Raw genomic sequence first — 12081 nt, forward strand, 5'->3', positions numbered from 1 at the left:
TTTGGAATGATTCCTGTTAGCAAAAACTCCTCTTCTTGAGCCAAACTTTCCCGGCCATGATAAAGAGGTAAAGTGGTCCTCAACACAAATAGCTCCCCAATCATGCCTTGAGCTGCTTCATGTGCCTCTCCATTTAGAGCACGTTCAATGTGTCTGATACTCCATGCTTCAAACTTTTTTAACATGCCTTTAATTCTGAAGCACATTTCCTTCAATGAGGTGTTCTTGCTCTTCCACACACCCAACACTTGCTTCACCACTAACAAGGCATCACCTTTTATGCTCAACCTTCGAACCCCATGCTTCAAACAAATGTGTAATCCGGCTTCCAATGTAGCATATTCAGCCTCATTGTTACTATGAGCATCCAATTTGAACCCTCTCTTGCATACTAGCTTCCCCTCTGGATCATAAAGTGCTATACCCCCTGAAGCTGCATCATGGCTCTTTCTGTATGAACCATCAAAGAACAACACATGTGCATTGCTGATCTGTGGCACTTCTTCAACTACCTTTCTCACCACCTCTTCCTTAACAATAAGGGGATTCTCCTTGTAGGTCAACAAATCAGCTAGGGTAGCCCTTGTACTATCTTCCACTAGAAAAGAGAACTCAAACTCTTGCAGCTCAATTACCCATTTCTTCACCACATTTGACATGTTAATACCATTAATTAACTGTGGCAAAAAGGCATAACTCGTCAAGAAAACAAAAGGCCGTGGTAGCAAGTAATGACGAAATCGTCGACAAGCAAATATTACACTAGCCATCACTAGCTCTACTTCCGATAACTTTCTCTCCGCTACCAACTTCACTCGGCTTGCACAATACAGTGGCCTCATATAATGGCTGCCCTTCCCCTTTTGCAATAGCATGGCTCCAATGGCATCATCCCCTACTGATGGATTTACATAAAAAACTTTCTCCCAATCAGGAGCCTGCATGGCTGACAACCCCCCTAACACCTCTTTCACCTCTTGAAACACTTCTTCACACTTGTCATCCCATTGCAATGGATCATGCTTTGCCACTTGTTGTAATGGATAAAGAAGCTGCGAAGACAATGGAATAAACCGTGCCATGTACTTCACTTTGTGTATAAAGGTTGCCAATTGCTTCGTACTCATAGGTGATGGAAGAAGAATAATAGACTTCACCTTATCTGGATCAGCCTCAATGCCATTTTCTGACACCATATGGCCCAATAACTTCACCCTTGGCTGTGCTAGATGACATTTCTTTGGATTTAGTTGTCCTCCACATTCATCATATCGAGCCAATACCATCTGCAACTTCTCATGATGCTCAGCCCTACTGCTATAGACACAGAAGTCGTCCATAAAAGCCTTAACACAACTACCAATGAATGGTTCCAGCACCCAATTTGCTCTTTCTTGATAGAAAGATGGTCCATTTGACAACCCAAACGGCAACACTGTGTAGCAATAGCAGCCCCATGGCGTAATAAAAGTTATCTTTGTGCGGTCTTTAAGAGCAATCTTCAATTGAAAATAGCCTGAAAAACCATCACACACACTGTACCTCTCATAACCTGCCACTGAATCCAAGATCTGATCGATGAATGGAAGAGGATATGGGTTCTTCTTTGTGGCTGCGTTTAAGGGCTTAAAATCTACACAAATCCTCCACTTCCCATCCTTCTTTGGACTGACTACTACTGGACTCACCCATTCTGTGGTCTCCACAGGGACTATGAACCCTGCCTTCAATAACTTGTCCACCTCTTCCCGCAAGGCTTCCATTTGCTCTTGACCCATCCTTCTTAGCCTTTGCCGCACTGGCTTAGAACCTTCTTTCAGCTCTATATGCATCTCTTCGCCCTTGAACCCTCTGATCTCTTCATATGAAGTAATGAACAAATCAGGAAAACTAGCCAGCATATGCAAAAATATATCCTTCTCCATAGCTGAGAGGTCTCCACTAATCATTTGCGTCATTAATTCCTGCTTTTTTGACAACTCAACCTTGGTTTGCATCAGCCCTTCAATCACTTCATAAGGTCCTTCACTTTCATCTTCAACTTCATTCGCAAATGCGACTAAACCACACTCCTGGATTTCTTTATCCATCAAAAGAAATGCAACATCAGCATCCTCATCACTGCTGGTAGTGCTATCACTGTCCTCATCTGTCACCGTGGAAGAGTCTTCATCACTAGACTCATCCTCATCTTCATAAAGCTCCTCTAATCGTTTCCTTGTGTCCATATTATAAAGCTTCTTGGTACCTGTCTTTCCATAGAGGCTAATTGTACCATGTCGCCAATCTTGAACAGCTCCCACTGCACGTAACCATGGTCTGCCCAGTATAATAGGATATGCTCCCAACCCTGCTGGCATCACATGAAAATCAACCACTGCCTTTGCATCATATGCCTCCACTTCTAAGCTCTTTACAACACCCAAGCATTTTACTTGTTGATGGTTTGCCAATCTGATCTGAAAACCTGACACCCCAACCACTGTGAGACCCATCTTCTCAACGCATGAGTGTGTTATGACGCATATTTGGGCTCCGCCATCCACATAACCTTGTCCCAAATTTTTCCTTTTATGCCACACATCTACTATTGGACAAATGTCTGGTAGCTCGTCCATTGCCAACACCTTCACTGAACCTCTCTCTGGCTCTTTCTCCATTGGGTTAACCATCCTCTTCCACTGTCGCTTTAGCTTAGGCACCATCTCTATAAGCTGCCCAAAAGTAACATCTGCCTTCCTGCTCGTCAGATCCTCCTTCAAGTCATAGCTTAATTGCCCATCCCCTAGTGGAAAATCTGAAACATGAAACTTTCGACGAGCTCTCCTTTTCCTCTTGGCCTTGACATCCTCGCCTTCATGGCTCTTTCCTTTCTTCTTACTAGGACCTGGGGCACTTCTTCCTTCCTTTTCCTCTGTGGTCCTCTTCCCAATAGGCATCACTAATGTATCCTCTAGCTTTGATGCCTTCTCCAAGGTGACTACACTTAGCACTTTTGTCTTCCCTTTTTCCTCCTGGGTCAGTCCACTGGTTCCTTCGTCTCCCTTAATTTCGATGCCATAATCATTTGATCTAGTTAGCACCTGTCTTGGCAATGGATACATGTCTCCCCCCATCCTTGGTGGCTTATCACATTGCGGGCTGATGTGACCCAACTCTCCACAATTATAACATGTGGGCGTCTGCCTCCAAAACCTACTATTACTTTGTCCAGCACCATTCCTAGGTCTTTCTTCACCTCCTGGCTGATTTGCAAACCGCCCTCGACCTCGATTATTTCCCACTTGACCTAGCATGTTTAGGCTGAGATTCTTCATCAGATCAACCACTTGCCTCATGTCTTGCCTTAGGCCATCATCTTGCACTGCTGTAGTGACCACTACTGGCATAACCTGAGTAGTAACAGGAACCACTGGTTCATGATGAACCCCTGACATGCGCCCTTGTAAAGACTATATAGGCTGAAATTCAGACCTCATTGGCAAAGACTCCACCCCTAACTGGCTCATTTTCCTCAGCTTCCACTCTTTGTTCCTTGCTACCTCTAGTGCATCTTCATATGTCCTAGGCTTCTTTAGCTCTACTCTCCAACGTATATTCTCCCAAAGACCAGCCAAGAACCTGTCCTTCTTCATCATGTCAGGCGGGGGTACCTGTGGTGCTAAAGCCTTGCACATTCGCTCCCATGCCAATGAAAACTTACGTATGTACGCATCTACTGGCTCACCTTCCTTTTGCACCAAAGCCTGTACTTCTTGCCACACTTTGTCAGGGTCTTCTATCTTCACAAACTCCACTTCCAATCCATGCCTTAGATTGTCCCAACTCAATCTTATAGGTGGATCAGCCATACACAACTCCTCTTCAAATGCTTTGGACCAAGCTCGTGCATCACTCTTCAAACAAATTTGGAGAAGTCGTAACATTTGCGTAGGGTCATGAATCTGGTTGCTAATGCAGGCAACCTCCATCTTTTCCAAAAATTCTTCCACATCTTCATCACTTCTTCCATGAAACTCGGGATAAGAGAAAGCCATGGCTACCCAAATTATGATGCTTTGAGAACCCCTTCGAACACACGTGCAAGAACCCAAAACTTTTCACTTCCCAATCCCTAGAAACTTCAATGGAGCTCAACTTTAGATGAGAACAAACACATGCACATCAAATGAGTTTTCATAGTTGATCATCGGAATTACAACAGGCAAAGGACATTCCAGGATCTCTCTCAATCTTCTTGGCCCAAACATAAAGACTATGCGCTGCTGGAAAAAGATCTTCCTGGACACATGAACATTAATCTGAATTCTTTGCGTTAAATGAAAAGGAGTGAACTGAGGGCCATTTTGATCATCCATTAAAGCCAACCATGAAGCTCCCAAGAAGGCACACCTGACTCAACCTCTGATTTTGCCAAAATTTCAGCAGCATAACAGCATAAATGGCTCAAAATACCAAAAAACCAGCCATCATAACTTGGGAAAATTTCGACAGAGTTTCCCCAGAAGTAGAGCAGTAGGAACCCAAAATATAGACTGTCTATGTACGCATAAACTGTCAACAATAGAATCCGAGCATCAAGTAGGACTCACTAGTACATAGCCTATGGCGAGGTCACGAAAAGGGTGCTCCAGCTACCTGTATCACCGAAAGGATCTCTACATTTGAGAATCCCCCAGCTCAATAAAAACCTCACGCTATCGACCCTCACACGAAAGCTAATGCAAATCGCGTATAGTCAAGTCTCAGAAATGACTATCTTCCAGACCAAGTCTCAGAAATGGCTGGGACTGCCAAATAAAACCATATATGGCTCCACAAAGGCATACAATGGTAGTTTCCACAAGTAACGTACAATCCAGCAGACAATGCGCTCACATAGGCGCCAAGTGATGCATTCCCACAACAACTGCAAGTGACATCATTGCTAGTATATCACTGTACTCCAGCTACCTGTACCTGTGTGAATCACCTGTACCTGTACCTGTCCCTGTAACCTGTAACCTGTAACCTGTAATCTGCAATCCCGAAACTCGAAGCTCGAAGCTCGAAGCAGAAGGTACTCGAAGAAGATCCTCCGTGGGGGCGCCAAAAGAATGGTAGCGGGATGAAAACACACACAGCGCCTCTATAACGACCCGACACACACTCTTGGGAAGATACACACACACACTATGGGGCACCACTCGGCTTACACAACACACCTGGCCGAGACAGGGAACACACCTCTGGAGTGAGAGGAGAGAGACTATCCACTTGCCCACTCCACACAGACACACACATACACACACACACACCCAAAAAACTCAGCTCAAAAGAGGAGAATTTCTGATGTTTAGATACAAATGAGCTTGGGCCAACACCAATGGGGCAAACAGCTCACACAATATGGGTAAAAGATACCAGATACAATCACAAACTAGAGCAGAAACTTCGCTCATAGGAGAAACTTACACAGAAAAACAGCAGGAAAAGAGTGAGGAATTTGGCAAAATGGACAGCGCCATCGCATCCGGAACGGCCCAAAACCCCAGTCTACAATGTCAAAGTGCTCAAATCCGACCTCGGATGAGCAGTTTAGGGCCCAAAACAGGCTCCAAAATGGGCAAAAACACACCTGCGGCTGTTCCTCCTCTCTTCTCCACGTTTTTTCTGGTCTTCTCTCAGTTTTTTCAGTTCCCACACTTAGCTTTATTAGTTGGGCACCCTTGGCCTTTTAGATGACCTCAAACGGACCCCGAACAGGCCAAAAACTGACCTCGCAGTGCATAGTTGTCACCTTTTTGCATCATTCGCACACCTGGCACTCAGCTTTTTTCCAATAATGCATCTCGCCACCACGTGAAGTGGCCCCAAAAAAAGGTCCTCATGATGACCTTTCTGCATAATTCTCACAAGCAAACACCCACGTTGTGTCCGTCCTCATCTGCGTGCAAATATTGACCTCGTTCGCCCTCCTGACGCCACTAGATGCCATCTGACGCACCTGCTGACCTCACGTCGTCGGCCCGCGGATAGCTTCCTCGAGAAGTTTTACGCGCTACCAACTCCTCCTTATTGTAGAAAAACACAATGGTACTAGTAACGATGAAAATCGATGCACTATGTACATGGTGTCCTACCTGTACACATGTGGGCCCCACGTAACCTCCTGGCTCTGAAAAATGGGCAATACTTTATTTGATGCACCATGCATGGGTATGTACATATGCGCAATCCCTTGCTCCAAAAAACTCCTGACAACGCAAACCAAGCTCTTCGACAAACAAATGAGGTGGAAAAATTTTCTTTTGTAATTTAAATTTCATATTGCTCACATTGTTGGCAAGCAGAATCAAGTGGTCAATGCACTTTCACAACGACCAAGGGTAAATGTGGTGTCTATAGCAACTCACAATGATCTATCTTTTATGATAGATGAGTATGCTACTGACCAAGACTTTAAGTATGTAATTACAGCCTTTGCAATAGGAAAGAAATAAGAACCATTCACCTTGAAGGATGGTTATCTTCCAAACGGCAATAGGCTATGTGTTAATCACCCATATGATACGAAAGTCATGTATGAATCTCATACTTCACCTTATGCGGGGCAAAGAGGGATTCCATAGTCTACTCTTCGAGGAGTAGAAATAAATTTTTGTTGGTCTACCATGAAAAGTAAACATACAAGAGTATGTTTCAAAATGTGTGGTATACCAAAAGTTGAAAATTGATCGAGGGAAGCAATTTGGATTGTTTGACAGGCTTAACAAGAAAACACACTCTATGCTTGTCAAGAAGACTATTAAGGCATATCAAATGGCAACCCTCTTCAGATCTCAAATTTTCAAGAATCATGGATTTCCAACATCTATAGTGTCAGACAAAGATCTTAGAATGACCAATAATTTCTAGAAGGGTCTCTTTTGGAATCTAAGAAGTAGATTAAATTTCTCTTTTGGCCTATCATTCTCAAACGGATGACCAAAGTGAAATAACTAATCTAATGATCCTTGAATCTACTAAAAGCCTATGTCATGGAAGTAGATCAATGTTCTCAATGATAGAAGTACCTACCTCTTATAGAGTATGCGTACAATGATAGTGTACACACTTCTATGGGGAAAGCATTTTTCGAGGTTAAAGAGGGAAGATCCAAAAGTCCCTTACTACTTCAATTACAGGAGAAGATCTTCGTTGCTGATGAATATAGCTGAGACCTACAAGAATCTTTTCCAAAGATTAAAGGGGTTATATCAACCTCACAGGAAAGGCAAAAAGGGTTGCTGCTAATAAGCACAAAAGAGCCTTAGCCTTTAAGGAAAATGACTGGTCTTGCTAAAGTTTCTCAAGGCTCATTTGAGGCATACTACGGGCAAGAGTCCTACGGACCACCAAGAGTATGATGCTAAACTAGCAAAAAGATACTATGGTCCTTAAAATTCTTAAGCTAGTCAATGATATGGCTTATCAATTGATGTTTCCCAAACATTGGCTCATGCACCATGTTTTCCATGAGAACCTACATAAGCCTTACAAAGGAGTGCCATCAAAAGAAGCAATAGTTGTTGTAGACCCTCCAAAAATCAAAGATCAAGAAGAAGTACTTCAACCTGAGTCCATCCTATGACATGAATACAAGGTATTAAGAAACGGTAAGATTATCTGATGATATCTTATTAAGTTTAAGAATTATTCTTTTCAAAATGCTAGATGAATGCAAAGAACCTAGCTTAAGGATAATATGAACCTTGTCAATTCTTACAATGCTGCACTAGAGTAAGCATATGAAAATGCATTTTAAATGAAAAATGTTTTTGTCTTATAACACTAGTTCTCTTTTTATTGTGCACAAATTTAAAAGTATGCATGCTTAAAATCATGTTTGTGGCGACGACGTCTCCCAAACACCAAGTAGAACTTGTCACTCTACTTTTGAAGTATGATATGGACTAAAGAGCAAACATGCTTGCGACAGCTACGTCTCCCAAGCACCAAATGGACTAGTCATCCATCTTGGAATGATGTCGTAGGGAAAAAAGGGATCCTCTACCCACTAAGAAACATGGACTAATGACTAGGCTTTATCTTCTCTACCTCATAGTCGAGGATGACTATGATTTCAAGAGAGAGGTAATGTCATAAAATATAATATCTAACTTTACCAAATTATTTTCTCATATTAAACTGATCATTTAATGTGGGAGAATAAACGAGAACAAGAGTTAGAATAGAGACATGTGCTTCTAGACCTGTCTCAACACGGGACCAAAAGGAGAGGTGGTTGCATCTCAATAGGGGTCCAAAAAGAGATAGTCTATCAAAGAGCAATGTGCAATAAGTGCTTCAAGACTTACCTCAACAGGGGACCAAGAGGAGATATGGTTACATCTCAATAGGGGTCCAAAAGGAGGTAGTCTATCAAAGAGCAATGAGCAACTAATGAAGCTTAAAAGACCTTAGGGTTAGCTTCATTAAAGACCTCCAATGGTTAGTGTTAAAAGTCCTTTGACCTTAAGCAAGCTAGGGCCCAACTTGAGGTGGGAACGCGACCTAAACTTAAGCAAGCTAGGGCTGTACTTGAGGTGGGAACCTTAAGCAAGCTAGGGTTGTGCTTGAGGTGGGAACCTTAAGCAAGCTAGGGTTGTGCTTGAGGTGGGAACTTGACCTAAACTTAAGCAAGCTAGGGTTGTGCTTGATGTGGGAACCCGATCTAAACTTAAGCAAGCTAAGGCTTTGCTTGAGGTGGGAACCCCACCTAAGGTGCTTGTCATGCTTGATGACTAAGGTACTTGAGGTACTTGTCACATTTAATGAGGAAGTTTCTTGAGAAGCTTTCTTCTATGCATGGGGGGTAAGATGCTTGAGTCAAAAAGAGAACCTACTCACTTAATGGGGAAGTTTCTTGAGAAACTTCCTATGCATAAAACTCTCAAAGTTAGGGTAATTCTAAAAGAGCACATGGGACACATGTCAGACTCTCACTAAGCTTAACCATATGGTGTGCTTGAATGCTAGTGGTTGGGCTAAAGAGGGGTCCAATGAGCTTCTAGTTCCATTCCAACAAATATCTAGATATTTTCAAGCTCTCTCTCTCTTTCTCTCTCTCTAAGGGGTAAGGAGGACACTTGTCAAAAGACTACCCATATGCTTGACTGCATGTTGGATGTGATTGGCTAAGGGGAGAGGGGTCCAATGAGTTTGTAGCAAGTAGAATTTTCTCCCAAAGCAAGAAAGGGGGGTGCTAGGGGGATATACTCCACACACACACACACTCATTTGCAAGGCTATTCTCACTTGGTGAAAGTTGAGGAACACCACCTCCTTCTCCAAGCTTGTGAGAGTGAAAGCCTACACCAACACTCTTGGCTATGGAACGCAAATCCAACCAAGAGCTATGCTTCAATGATTAAGCTTTCCATCTTCTCCATCTTCATTACTATGCTATTGTATATGCTAGCAAGAAGAGTAATGTTATAAGTGAGGAACTATTTATTTCTCCTATGGAATGTTTCTTCTTCCTATTCCCTATCCTCATTCCCCGCTAGCTCTCTCCACCTTCGAAGGTGTTTGAGGCCTTGGGACTGAGGCTTGGGATAGTTAATGCTTTCTTCAAGTTTATGTTATGCTTGTGATGCATGAAGCTTTCCATCTTCATTGCATCACCTAGGTTACAAGGAACACAAAGATTGTATTGTACCAAGTCTCTCTTGATGGGAGAAACTATAATACAAATGCCTATTGGAGGGGGGACCGGCTCCATATGAATCCGGTCCTCAACTATTGTCATGTTCTCTAAACTCTCTCTGTTGCAAAAGTATTTTTCATGCCAAGTTAACTAGGTACCATGTGTATGTTGCTACCATCAATTAAGTTCACCCGCTATGCTCACAAAGTAATCTCTCAAAAGTGCTTCACCTAATTTCCTAATTACGCTATTCTCAAAGTTCATAGGCCATTTTCATTACAGTCTTATTCAATGGCGAAGATGTCAACCTAGTATGCTGGTTGTATAGATAATTCTCACACAATGGAAATTCCGTGTAATCTATCACAGGTAAGTAGCCAAAACGCTGAAGTGTTTTCATTTTCTTTTGGCTAATATGTTCTAGCTGGCTATGCCACAACTCGGTAGACGGAAGCTCGACAACATAGATAGAGTGTTCGTCGTCAGTGGAAACAAACATAGAGTACAAGGATCCGTGTTTACGACCTTTCATCATCATAACAAGGTTGTTCTTGTGGATCAACCAAGAACGATTACCGAAAATTGTAGTGTAGCCAAGATCATCCAATTTCCCTATAGAAAGCAAGATCTTTGTAAGTTTGGACACATGTCTGACATTCTGCAACACAAAAGTAGTGTCATTATGCATCTGAAGTTTCACATCACCAATGCCAATAATGTCAAGCTCATAGGAATCACCAAGCTTGACTATGTCATGCATGGATGCATAAGAGGAAAACCACTCTCTATGCGGTGTGACATGAAAACTTGCATCAAGATCAAGAATCCAATTTTGTGCATAACCCTCATCTTGTGCAACCAAAGCATTTGGAGAGAGATCTGAAGTGAAAATGAGAACATCTGAGGGATCTGTTGTCACCTCTGCATGAATCTCTGTTGGCATAATGTGCATCACTGGAGGAGGAGCATCCTCTAGTGCAATGGTAGGTATGGGAGACTCAACCACATTGAGATCGTCAATCTTTATCGTACTTTTGCCTTTGCCAGAATTATCTTTTTGCATGTCTTTTTTATCTCTTAGGAAACTACGACGATCCTTTTTTTAATGGCCCTTCTTATGGCAATAGTAACTCTCAAAAATGTCACTGTGGTCTCTACTTGAGTTCCTTTGTCTGCTAGGACTACGAGGATTTTGTTGTCTACTTTTGCTTTTGTATTTGTTTTTGTCACGGTCTCTTGGATTCGTTGAACTGCCAGGCATATATGCATCTCCATGACTAGCACCGTCTCAAGAGATTTACGTCAAATTTCTTCAGCGAGCAACGCATTTGTGACGTCATTGAACACTAACTTGCCATTCAGAGCCGAATTGCTAATGGTTGTGCAAAAGATATCCCATGAACTAGGTAGAGAGCATAACAAGAATATAAACTTGAGTTCGTCATCAAACTCCTTAAATCCTTGAGATGTCAACTGACTGAACAAGGAGTTGAACTCATTTAAGTGGCCAAAAACTATGCTACCTTCTTTCATGTTGAGCTTCATAAGCTTTTTCATGAGAAAAAATTTGTTGGATGCACTTTTGCTCTCCCATGCTGAAGATAAGCTATTCCAAAGTTCCTTTGTTGTTGTCTTTCCTATGATAGTAAAGAACACTAACTCGGATAGATGTAGACGTATCGTAGCCATGGCTCTCGCATCCAAAAGCTCCCATTGTGCTTGTATATATTCATCATCCTCTGCACGCTCTTTCAACGATTCTGATAGGCCTTTGTTTGTTAAAACATCTTTCATGCGCTCTTTCCACATGGTGAAGTTGCTGCCATCCAACTTGTGAATGAAATAATCCTCCTTTTTTGAAGAAGAAGCCATCACTAACAAGAGGGTTTGAGAGGTGTTGAACTATGCCAAGAAGCTCCAAAAATTTGGACAAAGTAACCTTTTTATCCGTAGTAAAATCTCAACCGAAATAGGCTCAAAAGTGCAAACAATGAAAGTCATGGCTCGCGGGAAGGAAACTCGGCACAGTCTCCTGTGTATGAGGAGTCAAAACTCAACTAAAAATACACATAAATGTGCCAAATGCACTAATTGGGCATAAAAAAAGTGATACTTTCATTGACAATGTGATCGCCAACTCAATGTCAAAAGCATATCAAATAGTCCAGATACATTTCTATGTGGCGAGGGTACCATAAAGGAGAACTCCAGCTACCTATATCACCGAAGGTGCCTCAACATTCGAGCACATCCCAGCTCAAAGAAAACCTCAAGCTATTGACCCTCCAAAGGCTAATGCATTGTGCACGTCTGTCACACGTGTCAATGCAAGGAACTTGCCGTACACTGTGTGCAAGCCACAAAAGGCTACAAGCACACAACCAGACTAATCTAGCAAGCTCAAGAGAGCA

Source organism: Adiantum capillus-veneris, chromosome 3 (genome assembly GCF_014529385.1).
Source record: "Adiantum capillus-veneris isolate H3 chromosome 3, ASM1452938v2, whole genome shotgun sequence".
Lineage (NCBI taxonomy): Eukaryota > Viridiplantae > Streptophyta > Polypodiopsida > Polypodiales > Pteridaceae > Adiantum > Adiantum capillus-veneris.